The sequence below is a fragment of the Ambystoma mexicanum genome, chromosome 2q (genome assembly GCF_040938575.1).
Source record: "Ambystoma mexicanum isolate Mex_15411 chromosome 2q, UKY_AmexF1_1, whole genome shotgun sequence".
In the NCBI taxonomy this organism is placed as follows: Eukaryota; Metazoa; Chordata; class Amphibia; order Caudata; family Ambystomatidae; genus Ambystoma; species Ambystoma mexicanum.
In genome coordinates, this window is record NC_090924.1 from 769,878,037 (window position 1) to 769,898,869 (window position 20,833).

Genomic DNA, 20,833 nt, shown 5'->3' on the forward strand with positions numbered 1-20,833 from the left:
CCTGGATGCTGGGGGGTGGGGGTGGTGAGAGACATGAGTGAGGGCCTGGTGGAGGCTGCCCCTGCACTGCTGGGGGGTGGGGGTGGTGGGAGACATGAGTGGGGGCCTGGTGGAGGGTGCCCCTGCACTGTTGGGGGGTGGGGGTGGTGGGAGACATCAGTGGGGGCCTGGTGGAGGCTGCCCCTGGATGCTGGTGGGTGCTGGGGGACATGAGTGGGGGCCTGGTGGAGGGTGCCCCTGCACTGCTGGGGGGTGGGGGTGGTGGGAGACATGAGTGGGGGCCTGGTGGAGGGTGCCCCTGCACTGTTGGGGGGTGGGGGTGGTGGGAGACATGAGTGGGGGCCTGGTGGAGGCTGCCCCTGGATGCTGGTGGGATGCTGGTGGGTGCTGGGGGACATGAGTGGGGGCCTGGTGGAGGGTGCCCCTGGATGCTGGGGGGTGGGGCTGCAGGGAGACATGAGTTGGACATGAGTGGGGGCCTGGTGGAGGGTGCCCTGCACTGCTGGGGGGTGGGGGTGATGGGAGACATGAGTGGGGGCCTGGTGGAGGCTGCCCCTGGATGCTGGTGGGTGGGGGTGCTGGGGGACATGAGTGGGGGCCTGGTGGAGGGTGCCCCTGGATGCTGGGGGGTGGGGGTGCAGGGAGACATGAGTTGGACATGAGTGGGGGCCTGGTGGAGGGTGCCCTGCACTGCTGGGGGGTCGGGGTGATGGGAGACATAAGTGGGGGCCTGGTGGAGGGTGCCCCTGCACTGTTGGGGGGTGGGGGTGATGGGAGACATGAGTGGGGGCCTGGTGGAGGCTGCCCCTGGATGCTGGTGGGTGGGGGTGCTGGGGGACATGAGTGGGGGCCTGGTGGAGGGTGCCCTGCACTGCTGGGGGGTGGGGTGGTGGGATACATGAGTGGGGGTCTGGTGGAGGGTGCCTCTGGATGCTGGGGGTGCTGAGGGACATGAGTTGGACATGAGTGGGGGCCTGGTGGAGGCTGCCCCTGCACTGCTGGGGGATGGGGGTGGTGGGAGACATGAGTGGGGGCCTGGTGGAGGCTGCCCCTGCACTGCTGGGGGGTGGGGGTGGTGGGAGACATGAGTGGGGGCCTGGTGGAGGCTGCCCCTGGATGCTGGTGGGTGGGGGTGCTGGGGGACATGAGTGGGGGCCTGGTGGAGGGTGCCCTGCACTGCTGGGTGGTGGGGGTGATGGGAAACATGAGTGGGGGCCTGGTGGAGGGTGCCCCTGCACTGCTGGGGTGTGGGGGTGATGGGAGACATGAGTGGGGGCCTGGTGGAGGCTGCCCCTGGATGCTGGGGGGTGGGGGTGCAGGGAGACATGAGTTGGACATGAGTGGGGGCCTGGTGGAGGGTGCCCTGCACTGCTGGGGGGTGGGGGTGATGGGAGACATGAGTGGGGGCCTGGTGGAGGGTGCCCCTGCACTGCTGGGGGGTTGGGGTGATGGGAGACATGAGTGGGGGCCTGGTGGAGGGTGCCCCTGGATGCTGGGAGGGTGGGGGTGCAGGGAGACATGAGTTGGACATGAGTGGGGGCCTGGTGAAGGGTGCCCTGCACTGCTGGGGGGTGGGGGTGATGGGAGACATGAGTGGGGGCCTGGTGGAGGGTGCCCTGCACTGCTGGGCGGTGGGGTGATGGGAGACATGAGTGGGGTCCTGGTGGAGGGTGCCCCTGCACTGCTGGGGGTGGGGGTGATGGGAGAAATGAGTGGGGGCCTGGTGGAGGCTGCCCCTGGTTGCTGGTGGGGGTGCTGGGGGATATGAGTGGGGCCTGGTGGAGGGTGCCCTGCACTGCTGGGGGGTGGGGTGGTGGGCGACATGAGTGGGGGCCTGGTGGAGGGTGCCCCTGGATGCTGGGGGGTGGGGGTGCTGGGGGACATGAGTTGGACATGAGTGGGGGCCTGGTGGAGGCTGCCCCTGCACTTCTGGGGGGTGGGGGTGGTGGGATACATGAGTGGGGGCCTGGTGGAGGCTGCCCCTGGATGCTGGTGGATGGGGGTGCTGGGGGACATGAGTGGGGGCCTGGTGGAGGGTGCCCTGCACTGCTGCGGGGTGGGGGTGGTGGGATACATGAGTGGGGGCCTGGTGGAGGGTGCCCCTGGATGCTGGGGGTTGGGGGTGCTGGGGGACATGAGTTGGACATGAGTGGGGGCCTGGTGGAGGCTGCCCCTGCACTGCTGGGGGGTGGGGGTGGTGGGAGACATGAGTGGGGGCCTGGTGGAGGCTGCCCCTGCACTGCTGGGGGGTGGGGGTGGTGGGAGACATGAGTGGGGGCCTGGTGGAGGCTGCCCCTGGATGCTGGTGGGTGGGGGTGCTGGGGGACATGAGTGGTGGCCTGGTGGAGGGTGCCCTGCACTGCTGGGGGGCGGGGGTGGTGGGAGACATGAGTGGGGGCCTGGTGGATGGTGCCCTGCACTGCTGGGGGGCGGGGGTGGTGGGAGACATGAGTGGGGGCCTGGTGGAGGCTGCCCCTGCACTGCTGGGGGCTGGGGGTGCAGAGAGACATGAGTTGGACATGAGTCTGGACCTGGTAGAGGGTGCCCTGCACTGCTGGGGGGTGGGGGTGATGGGAGACATGAGTGGGGGCCTGGTGCAGAGTGCCCTGCACTGCTGGAGGGTGGGGGTGATGGGAGACATGAGTGGGGGCCTGGTGGAGGGTGCCCCTGGATGCTGGGGGGTGGGGGTGCAGGGAGACATGAGTTGGACATGAGTGGGGGCCTGGTGGAGGCTGCCCTGCACTGCTGGAGGTGGGGGTGATGGGAGACATGAGTGTGGGCCTGGTGGAGGGTGCCCTGCACTGCTGGGGGGTGGGGGTGTTGGGAGACATGAGTGGGGGCCTGGTGGAGGGTGCCCCTGGATGCTGGGGGGTGGGGGTGGTGAGAGACATGAGTGAGGGCCTGGTGGAGGCTGCCCCTGCACTGCTGGGGGGTGGGGGTGGTGGGAGACATGAGTGGGGGCCTGGTGGAGGGTGCCCCTGCACTGTTGGGGGGTGGGGGTGGTGGGAGACATCAGTGGGGGCCTGGTGGAGGCTGCCCCTGGATGCTGGTGGGTGCTGGGGGACATGAGTGGGGGCCTGGTGGAGGGTGCCCCTGCACTGCTGGGGGGTGGGGGTGGTGGGAGACATGAGTGGGGGCCTGGTGGAGGGTGCCCCTGCACTGTTGGGGGGTGGGGGTGGTGGGAGACATGAGTGGGGGCCTGGTGGAGGCTGCCCCTGGATGCTGGTGGGATGCTGGTGGGTGCTGGGGGACATGAGTGGGGGCCTGGTGGAGGGTGCCCCTGGATGCTGGGGGGTGGGGCTGCAGGGAGACATGAGTTGGACATGAGTGGGGGCCTGGTGGAGGGTGCCCTGCACTGCTGGGGGGTGGGGGTGATGGGAGACATGAGTGGGGGCCTGGTGGAGGCTGCCCCTGGATGCTGGTGGGTGGGGGTGCTGGGGGACATGAGTGGGGGCCTGGTGGAGGGTGCCCCTGGATGCTGGGGGGTGGGGGTGCAGGGAGACATGAGTTGGACATGAGTGGGGGCCTGGTGGAGGGTGCCCTGCACTGCTGGGGGGTCGGGGTGATGGGAGACATGAGTGGGGGCCTGGTGGAGGGTGCCCCTGCACTGTTGGGGGGTGGGGGCACTGTTGGGGGGTGGGGGTGATGGGAGACATGAGTGGGGGCCTGGTGGAGGCTGCCCTGCACTGCTGGGGGGTGGGGTGGTGGGATACATGAGTGGGGGTCTGGTGGAGGGTGCCTCTGGATGCTGGGGGTGCTGAGGGACATGAGTTGGACATGAGTGGGGGCCTGGTGGAGGCTGCCCCTGCACTGCTGGGGGATGGGGGTGGTGGGAGACATGAGTGGGGGCCTGGTGGAGGCTGCTCCTGCACTGCTGGGGGGTGGGGGTGGTGGGAGACATGAGTGGGGGCCTGGTGGAGGCTGCCCCTGGATGCTGGTGGGTGGGGGTGCTGGGGGACATGAGTGGGGGCCTGGTGGAGGGTGCCCTGCACTGCTGGGCGGTGGGGGTGATGGGAGACATGAGTGGGGGCCTGGTGGAGGGTGCCCCTGCACTGCTGGGGGGTGGGGGTGATGGGAGACATGAGTGGGGGCCTGGTGGAGGGTGCCCTGCACTGCTGGAGGGTGGGGGTGATGGGAGACATGAGTGGGGGCCTGGTTGAGGGTGCCCCTGGATGCTGGTGGGTGGGGGTGCTGGGAGACATGAGTGGGGGCCTGGTGGAGGGTGCCCCTGGATGCTGGGGGGTGGGGGTGCAGGGAGACATGAGTTGGACATGAGTGTCGGCCTGGTGGAGGGTGCCCTGCACTGCTGGGGGGTGGGGGTGATGGGAGACATGAGTGGGGGCCTGGTGGACGGTGCCCTGCACTGCTGGGGGGTGGGGGTGATGGGAGACATGAGTGGGGGCCTGGTGGAGGGTGCCCCTGCACTGCTGGGGGGTGGGGGTGATGGGAGACATGAGTGGGGGCCTGGTGGAGGGTGCCCCTGGATGCTGGGAGGGTGGGGGTGCAGGGAGACATGAGTTGGACATGAGTGGGGGCCTGGTGGAGGGTGCCCTGCACTGCTGGGGGGTGGGGGTGATGGGAGACATGAGTGGGGGCCTGGTGGAGGGTGTCCTGCACTGCTGGGCGGTGGGGGTGATGGGAGACATGAGTGGGGGCCTGGTGGAGGGTGCCCCTGCACTGCTGGGGGTGGGGGTGATGGGAGAAATGAATGGGGGCCTGGTGGAGGCTGCCCCTGGTTGCTGGTGGGGGTGCTGGGGGACATGAGTGGGGCCTGGTGGAGGGTGCCCCTGCACTGTTGGGGGGTGGGAGTGGTGGGAGACATGAGTGGGGGCCTGGTGGAGGCTTCCCCTGGATGCTGGTGGGTGGGGGTGCAGGGAGACATGAGTTGGACATGAGTCTGGACCTGGTAGAGGGTGCCCTGCACTGCTGGGGGGTGGGGGTGCAGGGAGACATGAGTTGGACATGAGTGAAGGGCCTTGTGGAGGGTGCCCTGCACTGCTGGGTGGCGGGGGTGGTGGGAGACATGAGTTTGGTCCTGGTGGAGGCTGCCCCTGCACTGCTGGGGGTGCAGAGAGACATGAGTTGGACATGAGTCTGGACCTGGTAGAGGGTGCCCTGCACTGCTGGGGGGTGGGGGTGATGGGAAACATGAGTGGGGCCCTGGTGGAGAGTGCCCTGCACTGCTGGAGGGTGGGGGTGATGGGAGACATGAGTGGGGGCCTGGTGGAGGGTGCCCTGCACTGCTGGGGGGTGGGGGTGTTGGGAGACATGAGTGGGGGCCTGGTGGAGGGTGCCCCTGGATGCTGGGGGGTGGGGGTGGTGGGAGACATGAGTGGGGGCCTGGTAGAGGGTGCCCCTGCACTGTTGGGGGGTGGGGGTGGTGGGAGACATGAGTGGGGGCCTGGTGGAGGCTGCCCCTGGATGCTGGTGGGATGCTGGTGGGTGCTGGGGGACATGAGTGGGGGCCTGGTGGAGGGTGCCCCTGCACTGCTGGGGGGTGGGGGTGGTGGGAGACATGAGTGGGGGCCTGGTGGAGGGTGCCCCTGCACTGTTGGGGGATGGAGGTGGTGGGAGACATGAGTTGGACATGAGTGGGGGCCTGGTGGAGGCTGCCCCTGGATGCTGGTGGGATGCTGGTGGGTGCTGGGGGACATGAGTGGGGGCCTGGTGGAGGGTGCCCCTGGATGCTGGGGGGTGGGGGTGCAGGGAGACATGAGTTGGACATGAGTGGGGGCCTGGTGGAGGGTGCCCTGCACTGCTGGGGGGTGGGGGTGATGGGAGACATGAGTGGGGGCCTGGTGGAGGGTGCCCCTGGATGCTGGGGGGTGGGGGTGCAGGGAGACATGAGTTGGACATGAGTGGGGGCCTGGTGGAGGGTGCCCTGCACTGCTGGGGGGTGGGGGTGATGGGAGACATGAGTGGGGGCCTGGTGGAGGGTGCCCCTGGATGCTGGGGGGTGGGTGTGCAGGGAGACATGAGATGGACATGAGTGGGGGCCTGGTGGAGGGTGACCTGCACTGCTGGGGGTGGGGGTGATGGGAGACATGAGTGGGGGCCTGGTGGAGGGTGCCCCTGGATGCTGGGGGGTGGGGGTGATGGGAGACATGAGTTGGAGTTGGACATGAGTGGGGGCCTGGTGGAGGGTGCCCTGCACTGCTGGGGGTGGGGGTGGTGGGAGACATGAGTGGGGGCCTAGTAGAGGGTGCCCCTGGATGCTGGAGGGTGGGGGTGGTGGGAGACATGAGTGGGGGCCTGGTGGAGGGTGCCCCTGCACTGCTGGGGGGTGGGGGTGGTGGGAGACATGAGTGGGGGCCTGGTGGAGGGTGCCCCTGCACTGTTGGGGGATGGAGGTGGTGGGAGACATGAGTTGGACATGAGTGGGGGCCTGGTGGAGGCTGCCCCTGGATGCTGGTGGGATGCTGGTGGGTGCTGGGGGACATGAGTGGGGGCCTGGTGGAGGGTGCCCCTGGATGCTGGGGGGTGGGGGTGCAGGGAGACATGAGTTGGACATGAGTGGGGGCCTGGTGGAGGGTGCCCTGCACTGCTGGGGGGTGGGGGTGATGGGAGATATGAGTGGGGGCCTGGTGGAGGGTGCCCCTGGATGCTGGGGGGTGGGGGTGCAGGGAGACATGAGTTGGACATGAGTGGGGGCCTGGTGGAGGGTGCCCTGCACTGCTGGGGGGTGGAGGTGATGGGAGACATGAGTGGGGGCCTGGTGGAGGGTGCCCCTGCACTGTTGGGGGATGGAGGTGGTGGGAGACATGAGTTGGACATGAGTGGGGGCCTGGTGGAGGCTGCCCCTGGATGCTGGTGGGATGCTGGTGGGTGCTGGGGGACATGAGTGGGGGCCTGGTGGAGGGTGCCCCTGGATGCTGGGGGGTGGGGGTGGGTGCTGGGGGACATGAGTGGGGGCCTGGTGGAGGGTGCCCCTGCACTGCTGGGGGGTGGGGGTGGTGGGAGACATGAGTGGGGGCCTGGTGGAGGGTGCCCCTGCACTGTTGGGGGATGGAGGTGGTGGGAGACATGAGTTGGACATGAGTGGGGGCCTGGTGGAGGCTGCCCCTGGATGCTGGTGGGTGCTGGGGGACATGAGTGGGGGCCTGGTGGAGGGTGCCCCTGGATGCTGGGGGGTGGGGGTGCAGGGAGACATGAGTTGGACATGAGTGGGGGCCTGGTGGAGGGTGCCCTGCACTGCTGGGGGGTGGGGGTGATGGGAGACATGAGTGGGGGCCTGGTGGAGGGTGCCCCTGGATGCTGGGGGGTGGGTGTGCAGGGAGACATGAGATGGACATGAGTGGGGGCCTGGTGGAGGGTGACCTGCACTGCTGGGGGTGGGGGTGATGGGAGACATGAGTGGGGGCCTGGTGGAGGGTGCCCCTGGATGCTGGGGGGTGGGGGTGATGGGAGACATGAGTTGGAGTTGGACATGAGTGGGGGCCTGGTGGAGGGTGCCCTGCACTGCTGGGGCTGGGGGTGGTGGGAGACATGAGTGGGGGCCTGGTAGAGGGTGCCCCTGGATGCTGGAGGGTGGGGGTGGTGGGAGACATGAGTGGGGCCTGGTGGAGGGTGCCCCTGCACTGCTGGGGGGTGGGGGTGGTGGGAGACATGAGTGGGGGCCTGGTGGAGGCTGCCCCTGGATGCTGGTGGGTGGCGGTGCTGGGGGACATGAGTGGGGGCCTGGTGGAGGGTGCCCCTGGATGCTGGGGGGTGGGGGTGCAGGGAGACATGAGTTGGACATGAGTGGGGGCCTGGTGGAGGGTGCCCTGCACTGCTGCGGGATGGGGGTGATGGGAGACATGAGTGGGGGCCTGGTGGAGGGTGCCCCTGGGGGCTGGGGGTGCAGGGGGACATGCGTTGGTGGGCAGTAGTGCAAGGTGACATGTGGGTTGGCTGGGGGGGATGGCCATGGTGGATGGGCTGCCTGTGGGACATGTGCAGGGTAGGCCCCTGTGGTGTGGGCCGCCTGCAGGGGCCGTGGAGGGTGTAGAGGGAACACCTGGGAGGACCCACATGTGCAATTCACGTGTGGTGCTCCCCGTGCACCCCTAGAATACACGTATCCTGATGACACGTACCCTGATGGAATCGCGTGTGATACTTCCTGCGCACCCCTGAAATACACGTACCCTGCTGCTTTTGCGTGTGATACTTCCCGCGCACCCCTGGAATACACGTACCCTGCTGCCACGTACCCTGATGGAATCGCGTGTGATACTTCCCGCGCACCCCTGAAATGCACGTACCCTGCTGTTTTTGCGTGTGATACTTCCCGCGCACCCCTGGAATACACGTGCCTGATAGAATCGCGTGTGTTACTTCCCACGCACCCCTGATGTACACGTACCCAGGACAATCGCGTGTGAAACTTCCCGCGAACCACTGAAATACACGTTCCCCGCTTGGCGTTTGTCGTTTGGCAGCCCTGTGAACTGGTCCAGGCTTAGCGCAGCCCTTTGCGATGATTTGTGAATTTTGAAGGCTTTTCCTTGCGCGAGGGCGTTCTTGGGGGCGTAACTGGCGCTGCTGCAGGGTCGCTGCGCCGCTCTGCGCCACGGCTGGTTTCGGAGGCTAAAATCCATGAATACGCTGTGCGATGAAAAGGATTTTTTCGCACGCGGCTGGCGCTGTGTATCGCACGGGGACACTGTGCGCCAGCCGCGTGCGCCACTTTTTTGCGAATTTCTATGAATTACCCTCTTTATCTCTACATTAATTGTTGCACAGCTACATCCCCAGTCATAACATCAGAGAGATAGCTAGTAGGTTCTAAATCGACCAATTTCATTGTTAGAAATACAGTTTTTCAGAATATTGTTTTTAAAATAATAGTGTTTTTAGGAAGTTTTAACTATAGTAATTACAGAATTGTTGTAATAGAAACTGCTGTTGAAACGGAACCTAAATCTACTCTATATTGAAGTGGTGCTTACCTCGCGCTGACTCGTGTGAATAGACTGAGTTACACACAAGCAAAGCGAGTAGAACTACAAGCTCCAGCAAGATTTCACTCCTCGCACACTATTTCATCCGTCCTTAGGCGCGAACGGAACTGCGAGTCTGTGCAGACGTGTCTACACACTTGGGTTGGGGGTACCGCTGAAAACATGGAAGCCCCAGGTGAGACTTGCACTGTTTCTCAGAAATATAAGGTCGGTTCTGATACTAATGCCCTTAACCCCGCTGTTACGTGCGCAACGTCCAGCAGGCTATTAGCACCACGTAGTACAAATGGCAATAAGGCTATCAAACTGCAAAAAATAAATAGCCCACAATCCCCACTAAAGACTGACACCCCGCTTTTGGCCGTAACCATAGTATTATTGAATACTCGTTCCTTGGTAAAACATACATTAGCTATACATGACTTATATCCAAGAACAAGGAATATATAGCATGTGTCTAACTGAGACATGGCTTACCGATGCTTATGGACCCTCCATAGAACTGGCGACCCCTCCAACCCCCCCCCCCTTGCTCGGGAAACATCGTGAGGGCACTGTTGGAAGCAAAGTAACTTTTATATGTAAAAAACAATTGGGATTTTATGAGGTCAAAATAGAATGCACAGGAAGTGATATCATTCATATTAAACTGACATCTAATCCCAATTTTAGTTTGAACCTAGTACTCCTTTATCGCCCACCTATGGATCTGGAAAGTTTTAACAAGGATACTGTTAACACAGTCACACCCATGATGACCACTAACAGGTTTGGTCATCCTGGGTAATTTTCATCGATGGAAAGGTGATAAACGGGATAAAAACGCCTTAGAACTGGAAAAAATGTTAAAAAGTTATAACGTCACAGTTCACAATGTTTGAACCCATGCATAACAAGGGTCACATACTCGATTGGATCGTCAGTGGAAACTTACAGGTTGGAAACATCACAACCACACTGTGCATTTGGTCCGATCACTATTTTGTTGCATGTACGCTAAAACGCCCGGCCACAGCGCAGAGTTCATGAACCCACATATATTATTAAAACTCAACATTTTAAAGGCATTACTGCACCCATTTTGGCGGACTGTATACAAACGTTGATGACTAAAAACCATTTGTTTTTGTGATGGTCCGGAGACACTCATAAGTAGTTACAATGAGGAGATCTCAGAAATGCATGTTAAATATGCTCAGTTGAAAGATAAAACTGTTAGATACCTACCCAACCACCATAAATGGTTCTCCCCAGCCCTGGCACAACTTAGGACTAGTAAAAGACAGGCTGAACATACTTGGTGCAAGGATAATTCTGAAATGAACTTGTTGGCCTGGAAGTCCATAGAAAGGCACTATAAGATCAAAATTATTGAGGCGAAGAAAACATTCTATAATGATCAAATTAGCATGGCAGGAGACCAGACGAAGGAACTCTTTCATCTCTTTAGATCATGGGAAAAACCTACTGTAGCTAGTCCATCTATCAAACCTACAGTTGATGATTGTGATCGAGTACGGAAGGCCTTTGTGGATAAACTATCCAAAGCTCAAGATAAAATTAAGAAGGAAGCCTTGGCATCCCTATCCTTGATCCCGACACTAAATCAAATCCGGATTGAGACACAAGAAATAGTTGTAAATCCATCAAAAATCCTGATCAATCAGATAACTGGAACTGCAGCCTCACCTGATGTGCCTGCAGGCTTCTGATTTAAGGAAACCACCATAGTAGATATGCAAAGGATACTTAAAAACATGCAACCTACCAATTGTCCGGGCGAACTGCTCCCGTCAAAATACATATTAGAGCACAAGGAATTGTTTGCACCCTTCCTTTGCAGATTTGTGAATTCCTCTTTCCAGACTGGTGTTATTCCCCAGTCAAAAAATGTAGCAGTTACACCCTTGCTAAAAAAAAAGCAGGGATGGAACCCACTGATGCAACTAATCTAAGACATATAACAAATACGTTGTTCTTTCTTAAGTGTATAGACAAAGTAGCCACCATTCAGCTGCAGGCCCACGTACAGACTGCTGGCATTTCGCATGTGAAACAATCAAGTTTCAGGAGACATCACAGCACGGAGAGTGGCCTATTGGATCTGCAGACACATTTGTTGTCCAAACTGGAACACAGCAAGTCGGGGCTGCTGAGGCTGTTGGATTTATCAGCAGCCTTTGACTTGCTGGACCATAAAATCTTACTTGCTCGTATGCAAGATGTTGGGGGCCTCTCCACGGACGCCATTACGTGGTTGAGATCCTTCTTGGAGGGACGTCAGTCACGAGTACACTGGGGTGACACTGCCTCTGGGTCGCAAACCATAACGTGTAGATTGCCTCAGGGGTCATGTCTTTCCACCCTATTGTTCAATATCTACATTCTCCCCCTCTGTAGCGATCTGGAATTACTACAGTTATTTATCTGTAACTACGCCGACGACTTCCAGCTGGTCCTTGATATCACCGGGGATCATGAGAAAGATCAATGTAAGCTGGACACGGTTTATCATATCATAAAATGTTTGATGTGATCAACTGGCTCTGCTTGAATGCAACCAAGATCGAGCTTATGCTATTCGGCCCTAGGCAGGCCTAAGTTAAGCTAGGTAATGAGTACGCCAGTTTTATGATAGACGGCAGCAAGATAAGTGTAGTGCAGAAGGTTAAGACTCTAGGCACATATATGGATAATGGTCTGGACTGTGAAGCTCACGTAACAGCCATTACCATCAGTACTCATCATCACCTCAAAGTACTTAGGCAAGTAGCACCACTGGTTTCAATTGAGAATCGTACAAAACTCGGGAGCAGTGATCCACCCGTGGGTGGGTTATTGCAATGGGCTCCTGGGAGGTGCCAATAAAGCCGACATTAAACAATTACAGAAAATCCAAAATGCAGCCATACGCATCATCTTTCAGATGAAGCGTTCGGAGCCAACTTCCACAGTATGGAAAAAGTTACACTGGCTCCCAGTGGAAGCAAGAATCCAGTTTAAACTGCTAACTATATGCTATAAGTGCATTTTTGGCACTGCACCCACGTACTTGAAAGAAAAAGTTAATCTCCATCAGCCTAAAAGGCAAAAATCAGCAGAGAGCTCCCAAATGGCTTTGCAGCAGGTAAAACAAGCCTGTGGCTTTGGGCTTTGGTCGGGCCTTCCACATTCAAGGAGCTAAAGGCATGGAATGCCCTATCTTTGCAGCTGCGTAAAACTGAAGACCATCTTGCTTATCGGAAGCAACTGAAAACCCATCTTTTCAATTAGAACAAATACTTTTAGGCCATTGTTGTCATCTATCTGTCTCACGGTATCTGGATGCCCACCGGCTTTGGCGCGGTACAAGCATAGTAACAAAACATCAGCCAACACACAATGCAGCCTTTAACTCATCCAATGACCTCAGCTTTATTTTTTCACCTCCCTCCCGCACCCCCACCGTCACTGATATACTTAAAGAAGCAGCAACTGCACCCAGTGCTCCAGATAAGACTTTGAAGTGGGAGTACTTTACTCCCAATTTTTTAAAGTTGGGAGTACAATGTTTTTTTTAGGGATTAAAAGTGTTAAGTCCAAATCCCAATGTGAGTCTTTTTTAAGCGAGTAACAATGTTTTCACTGAAAAACGGAAATGTTTTCACAATAATTCCTTTGCACCTAGGTACGCATTAAAAGATACAAGTTTACTTCTTCCATTCAGGCAGTTATGATGATAGTTTCTTTTTGTGGCATTATGTGCACTACTGGTCCAAACATATCCATGTCGCTCTATGGATGAAAGCAGGGGCACAAAGTCCTACATGCCTCTTTCCTATTATTAGTTGGGAGTATTTTTACTCCCTAGTTTTATTTCTTGAGAGTATTTCACAGTATGGCACTAGACAGAAACCGTGCTGCCCACATGCAAGGTTTTGCCTGCGGCAAGTGCGTTGTGACTTATGCAGTTGCGTTAAAGCTCATACGCAAATCTGTGGGTTTCAATCACACAGCTATAGTGGAGGTCCCAAGCACGACCCGCACACCAACCATTCATTTTCAAGTACCAGGAACATTCACGCCGAAATATATGACGTATGATGAGCAAATAAACCAGCAGAGAGCCGCAGTGGAGCTATGTCCAGTACCTATCAAAAGAACAGCACCTGTTGAAGTACCGACACCCAAGAAAACCTGGACAGTAAGGTACCCATTGAGAAAGCCATATCGACAAATGAAACAAAATGAAGAATGTCAGAACACAGTCCCTGAAGAAGCTAAAAAGATACTAAAGGAAGACAAATGGTGACGTCACAAGAACCCGGACTGACTCACATATAGAAGATATGATGACCTGCAAATGACGAAAAGAGACGAAACACCATGGATAAGGGACATCATGAACCTAAAAGTAAAATAACGATGTCAAAATGTTAGAAGCTTATGCCATGAGCACGATGAAGATTTCAGTTCCTTTACACATGTACATATGCATGGAACCACAAGAAGCAAAGAATCGTGAGGCTTGCTTACGCTTAGTAGTAACAGATTGTGGCAAGCGCCAGCTATACATATCTACCTCAAAAGGAGCACTTTATATAAGTATACTTCCACTATGCACAAGAGCAGAATCAACCAAAGGTTACTAAAGGTCTCAGGAGAGGAGCCCCTCAGCAAGCAAATCGAAAACTAAAGACAGAAAGTAACTCAGACGCATGCAAAGCATGCCAAGAAGCCAAGGTCGTATCGACTGAAGTAGACCAACAGTGGATACAATTAATGAAGCAAAGAACAGAGTATCCCATTCTGAAAGGTCAAGATAAGCCACAGAAGGTTGGCAAAACTAAATCAAATACACAAATTGCATAAAGAATAAGACGGTGTCTGAATCACGTGACCAGCCAAGCGAGAAGGGATGAAACTGTCACACCTACGCGTGCCTTGTGCCAGTCACAGATATCAGAACTTTTCCAGACAGAGATGCAGTCTCGAGGCCAACCACAAAGAAATAATTGACACATGACCACTGAGGTGATGATTGATTGTAGCAATAATTGGAGGACGGCTGGGGTGCAGGCAAGCTCCCTGCACCTGGCCAGCTATTCTGCACGCTGCTAAGCTAGTGGAAAAGTATGAGTGGGGTTGTTGCCAACCCAATCATAGTGGACCAAGTAATCTAGGGTCCTATAGTTAATAGAACCAATGAGACGTCATACTTTTAGGGACGTCTACAGTAGCCGTTTTGAGGGTAGGGCTTAGATGCCCCACCTGGCAGTGTTTGTCCAATCCCCTCACTCCGTTACGATATACAGATATAGTACCTATATTAAAGTTACCTTCCTATAACCAATTGAATTGCATGCAACATTTTAGGCATTACACGTCAGTGATGACAAGTTTTTTTAAAAAAAACATGTGTTTATTGGTTTTACATAGTTAACATCAACTTGTACAAACAACCAGTAAATCCTGCCCCCTCCGACCCCCCCCTGGGGCGCTTATGTCCAGCGTTTCGGGGACTTATTCATGCATTGAAGATGTCTGATACATTAATGTTATGGGGGCACCATTGTTCCATAAAGTCCGACTGAAGGTATTCCAAAATCCCTTCCCATTCCATAGCAAACTTGTCACTTCTGCCCTGAAGTGTGTGGGTGACCTTTTCCATAGTTATTTGGGCCCACACCCTTTGCAGCCATGTGAAGGTTAGCGGGGTGTCTTTATTTTTCCAGTTCTGGGCGATGGTTGACCATGCTGCTATGAGGAGCCCCATGAAGCCTCTCCAGAGACTTTTTAAACTTTTTTGCTGTTTGATCTCTCAATCCACACAAACCCCTTCTCCCAGCATCCTCACATCTGGAAATATCTTTCCCATTTCTCCCATTAATTCTTCTCAGAATGGTTTTATCCCTTTACAATCCCACCACGTATGCCTCCACGTACCCACTTCATCACAGCCTCTCCAACATTTGTTTGATGTTTTGGGGAACATGGTTTGTAATCTTTCTGGAGTGTAGTGCCATTGAGTCGCTATTTTGATCCACATTTCTCTGGTCTGTGCGGAGCTCGTCATCTTGGGGATTAAGTTCCATAGGTCTTCCCATTGGGCTTTCGTGGGTTCTTCCCCCAAGGTTTTGCCCCACCTAATCATGTATGACCATTTGATTTCCTCGTCTTGTGTGTTTATGAATGAATACAGCGTCGATACCCATTTTATCGCCCCCGAGTTAGAGATGACATAACTTTCAAATGGAGTAAGGCTCCTTGTTGCCGTTTTTGTAATGATCGGGGTTTTCAGCCAGTGTTTAAGTTGTTCATATCTGTATCTATCTTGTCGGGAACATGGTGCTACTAAGAAGCAGGAGTCACGTGGTCTGATTTCATTGTCTATAAACATTTCCCCAATTTTCATTATTCCCGCCTTTTCCCATTTTTCATATGCCCCTTGTTCCATACCTGGTGGGAATTGGGGATTTCGACAGATGGGTGTGAAGAGGCCTAGCGCCGTGGACATTATGCCTTTCCGTGTTTGGGAGTCCCATGCCATCAGTGTGGTTTTCATAATTTCACTTATCCCTAGATTAGTGTCTATGCTGTTTCTGCTTCCATAGTAGTTCCACCAGAGGTGACCTTGCCACCGCCCTGTCTTGTTTTGCCCATATCGGCTGAGGGTCTTCCCCATCCATTCCCTCAGGACCTTTAGTTGCGCAGCTTGGTAATACTTCTGAAAGTGGGGGAGCGGCATCCCCCCCTCCCTGATTGGTGCTGTGAGGGTGGTCCTAGCTAGTCTCGGGGCCTTTCCTCTCCATATAAATGCGGAAATAGTCTTGTATAGTGTTTTGAAAAAGGTGCGGGGGACACCCACCGGGAGAGCCTGAAAGTAGTATAGTATCTTAGGGAGAATGGTCATCTTGACTGATTGTATCCTGCCCCACAAGGAGATAAAAAGTGGGTTACATCTTTCAAGATCTCTACGTACATCTGCTAGAAGTTGTGGATAATTTTCCCCATATAGGTGCTCTATCTTTTGAGTTATTCTAATTCCCAGGTATTTAATGCCTTTCCCGCTTATTTTTAGATCTAGTAGGTTAGCTGCCCTTTCTATCTTCCCCGTATCTCCCGCCAGGATCAGGATTTCTGACTTTTTCCTATTAATTTTTAGTCCTGATATGTTGCCAAATTCTTCTAGTTCCTTCACCACTGCCTGTAGAGTTGCCTCCGGATCTTCCAAGGCTATCAGCATGTCGTCTGCATATGCTATTTTCTGCTGTGTTCCCACCATTTCGATCCCTTTAATATGAGTAGACTCCCTTATTTTTATTAAGAGAGGTTCCAAAAATATAGCGTACAAAAGTGGGGACAGCGGGCAGCCCTGTTTCGTACCCCTAGATATTAGTATCCTATCTGTAACCTCTCCATTGACTGCCACCCTGCTAGATGGGGAGTTGTAGTTCGCCCTAACCCTGGCTATATACTGTTCCCCAAATCCCATGTAGGTTAGAACTCTAAAAAGCATTGATCATTCTACATGGTCAAACGCCTTCTCGGCATCTACTGAGAGTAATAACGCTGGGGTGTGTGTTATGCCAATTTTTTCCACTAAGTGGATTAGTCTCCTTAGATTATCATGGGTTTGTCTTCCCGGGATGAAGCCTGATTGATCAAAATTAATTAGTTTTGGGAGAAGCAGGGATAGTCTTGCTGCTAGAATCTTTGTACATATTTTTGCGTCCAAATTGATCAGGGATATCGGAGTGTTGGATCTTTCCCAGCTTTATGAAAGACTAGCACCTTCGCCTCATTCATTGTGGGAGTCACATTTGCGTTATCTTTAAATGAATTTAGGAGCCTAGTGAGGGTTGGTGATATCTGGTTTACATATTTTTTATAGAAAGGGGCTGAAAAGCCATCTGGGCCAGGTGCTTTGTTTACCGGGAGATCTGCTATCGCTTTTTTAACTTCCTCTTCCATGATTGGATTCTCTAGGGCTTGTCTATCCTCCTCCGAGATTCGCGGTGTGGGGAGGGTTTTCAGATATGTGTTTTGTGCTTCTGTATCTGGGAGATCTGTGGAATAGAGTTTTTGATAGTATTCTCTAAATGCCTCTCCTATATCCTGCGTTCGAGTCTGTAATTCCCCTTTGGAGTTTCTTATGGCCTTAATCGTTATTTCTTTCTGCTTTGTGCAGAGTTGTCTCGCTAGGAGTCTGTCTGCTTTATTAGCTTTTATGTAATATCTCTGTCTCAGGTACAGTAAGTTCTTTTCTGCTCATTTTGAGCGCAGCTGCTCCAATTGGCCCTGTGTATGCTTCAGTGCTTTCTTATTAGCCTTAGTGGGGTGGGTCAGGATTTTCCCATGCAGCTCTGCTATAGACTTTTCCAGCTCCTTTTCCCACTGATATCTTTGTTTTTCCTTCGTAATTTTCAGGGCTATGATCTTCCCTCTCAGGACATCTTTGAACGCATCCCAGGTTATGCCCACGGGTACCTCCCTGGTGTCATTTTGTGCAAAATATTCTTCTATCATTTCTTTTATGGCTTCCCCTGTTATCGGATCTTGGATTACATCTAGGGGTAATCTCCACCTCCACAGACCATTTGTTTTTCCCGGTAGGTTTAGGGCCAGCCATAACAGAGCATGGTCCGAGAGTGTTATCGCTCCCAGTTCTATCCCTTGTATCTTTCCCAACAGACCCACCCAAGCCCAGAAGTAGTCAATCCTTGACATAGAATTGTGAACATGCGAGAAGTATGTAAACCCCTTTCGTTCCCCCTTCAATTCCCTCCATACATCATTTAGGGCCATGTGGTCCATCTGCTGTTTGAGACGTTTTGATGGTGCTCCTTGACCCTGAGCGTAGCCTGCGCTTCTGTCTAATACAGGATTCCATGCCATGTTGAGGTCACCGCCCATGATTACCTCCCCCTTCGCAAAGCCTTCTATTTTCCCCAGTACATCTCTAAGGAAGCAGTCCTGCCCTTGGTTTGGAGCATAAATCGATGCCAGGGTAATGCGATATCCACTTATCTCCACTATCGCTAGCGCATATCTCCCTTCTTTATCTGCAAGAGTATCTACCAGGTTAGCCTCACACCCTTCCCTTATCGCTATTAGTACCCCCACTTTTTTCTCTGTTGTGGTTGCATGTGCCCAGATTTTATACCCCCTAATACAAGTTTTCTGCTTGTCCCTCGTCCTGATATGAGTTTCCTGGAGAAATATAATATCTATCTTCTCCCTTTTAAGTTGCCTCTCCAGCTTCACCCTTTTCGTTGGATGGTTCATACCCCTCACATTATAGCTTAGTATACGAATCTTCCCCATTTTCTACGTGTTCATACACATTTTTCGGGTCCCCGTATTTGCCCAGTATAGATTATTCCAGCCCCATTCCCTCCCTCCCCTCGAATCGTCCCCTCAAACAAGAAACATTAAACCAAACAACTTGCCCCCGAGTTGGGCGAGGGTTTCCTAATGCCGCTAGGGCGTTGCACCCATCGCTCCCTGCCCATCTTACCATCGGGAGTCGAATTTGTAGGGAATCCTAAACCCCACATTTCCATCCTCTCCTACCCGATTCCAAGCCCGTGAGTCCATCCCGGACCACCATCTCTAAATATTAAGTGGCCCCTCTTATTTCTCCGCTTGCCCCCTTAGTGAGCCTAGAGTTAGTATTTCATTTAATTCTGGCAATCTGTGTTCTTTTCATCCCCTTTCCGTCTGTTATTTCCTACGTTTCTCCCTTCCTGGGTTTGTCCTTCTCTGTTTGACCGTTTCCCAGCCTCTCGGCTTTCTCGATTGCTCTCCCCTTAGTTTGGCTTCCTCTAAGTCCACCTCCTCTTCCTGTAGACGCATCATGCTAAGGCCTTCTTCCCATGTGGTAGCTCTTCTCTGTTTCCCTTCCCAGGTGAATATCAGCCCGAAGGGGAAGGTCCATTTGTAGCGGATTTGTTTTGCTACTAACGCCTTGACTAGAGGGGCCATAGCTCTCCTTTTCTGTAGTGTCACCAGTGCTAGGTCCTGATAGAGCTGTATATCCTGTCCATTCATTCTGATATGCTCCATATCTCTTGCCCTCCTCAAAATTTGCTCTTTCTGTGGGTATGACGAGAGAGCCGCCAGGACATCCCTTGGTCTTTCTCCCGGTGCTCCTGACCTTTTCGGCCCTTCCCTGTGGACTCTGTCTATCCCAATTTCCTCTGTCTCCTGAGCACACAGGATATCTCTGAAGACTTCCTTCACTGCGAGCTTCAAGTCTTTATCTAAGACGGTCTCCGCCATGTTTTTGATTCGTATGTTGGACCGTCTAGATCAGTTTTCTAGGTCTTCGCACTGGATTTCTAGGTTGTGGGTGAGTCTCACTAGGTGTCCCTGAGTTTCACTGGTCTGTAGTGCAACTTCCTCGATCAGTTGGATTGATCTCTTCATTATATCCGCTCTCTCCTCTAGTTTGGCCATGTCTGTTTTCATGTCCTGCACCGCCTGCTTCATGTCGTTCTTCATCGTGGTGAATTGTTCCTGCACCGTGGACATGAACTTTTCTTGCAGATCCTGAAACCATGTCTGCATACCTTCTCTCGTGGGTGGCTGTTGGTGGTGGCCGGGCGAATCACCCTCCCTTTGGGAGTCCTCGTGTGATTTATTTATATTTTGTGTCGTCCCTTTGGTCGACCACATTTGTAGGATATTTGCGTCTTGCTTAGAGGGTTGTGGCGTTTGCATTGCGATGCTTTTCCCCTTGGCTCTTGACATATTATAATGTCTTTCTGGGACGTTCCTGGATTTTTAGGCTCCCCCTACTATCCTGGGATTACCTATTTGACAATCCGCTTATTTGCTCCTTCTGGGCTACGTTCTCCTTCCTATCCTCAATTGGAGCAGGGGTGGTAATTTCTAGCCGTTCGGGAGTTGCCTTGTCTCCCCTTGCGGTTTGTGGCAACTTTAGTTGGGGTGTTCCCGGTCGTTTCTTTCAGTAGAATGTTTCGCTTAACCACCAGCGTCGTGCTCCCCCAGTCTCCTTTTCTGTTCACTTTTGTCCCTGGTTCGGGGTCCTCTGTGATTGCTATTGTCACATGCGTTGGGGGGGGGGGTATTCCCTCAGCTTTAGAGACTTTCTCCACTAGTTGAGTTAATGTAGTGGGTTGGCCAATATTGCAATGTATTGTGACGGGGGGGGTTGGAAGGAAGCCCCCTCTCTGTCTCCTTCACTCGAGTGTCCCGTTCCACTGCTCTCCCAGTGGTGGATCTGCCCCCCTTAGGCTTTATGTGGGTGTCTGGCCAGTTTTGGTGAGCTTTGCAGTGATTCTTTGGGCTCAGACCCCTTGCTTATTTAACTTTCTACGTCTGTCTCTTTTTTTTTTTTTTTTTAAAGTTTTTCAGGCCATATTGGGATCCCCCCCCCCCGGGTGTCCCCGCGGCTTTAGGGCGCGCAGGGTCTCGCCTGGAGGTTTGCTTCGCCCCCTCCCGATCTCCTTCTTCTTCCTTCTACCAGAGTCCCACTCGTGCGGACTCACCTCATCTGTGCAGGGGCTGCGGAGCAGTGGAAGTCGCCGGGCGGCCCCCACCCAGGGTCTGAGCGGTCCACCCTGCGTGTCGATGTCCTCTGGAGTCTCTCTCTGCAGCCCGCAGCTCCTTCTCCTGCCACCCGTGCTCCTTGACCGATGGCGGTGTTCACCGGCGGTCCCCGGCAGACGAGTGGACGGGAGCGTATTCCTTTCCCGGTCCCCTCGCCGTCCCCGGATTCGGAGGACCCCGGTTCTATGTGGTGGGGGAGGGAGCCTGGTTCCTTCTTCTCCCGCCTGGGGGCCGAGTTTCTTTGGCCTCTCGACTCCTCCGATGCCCGCCTCAGACTTCCACTGTGGGGGAGGGGGCGCACACAGTGTCTCCCCTGCTCCCGTTGGACGTCAAAT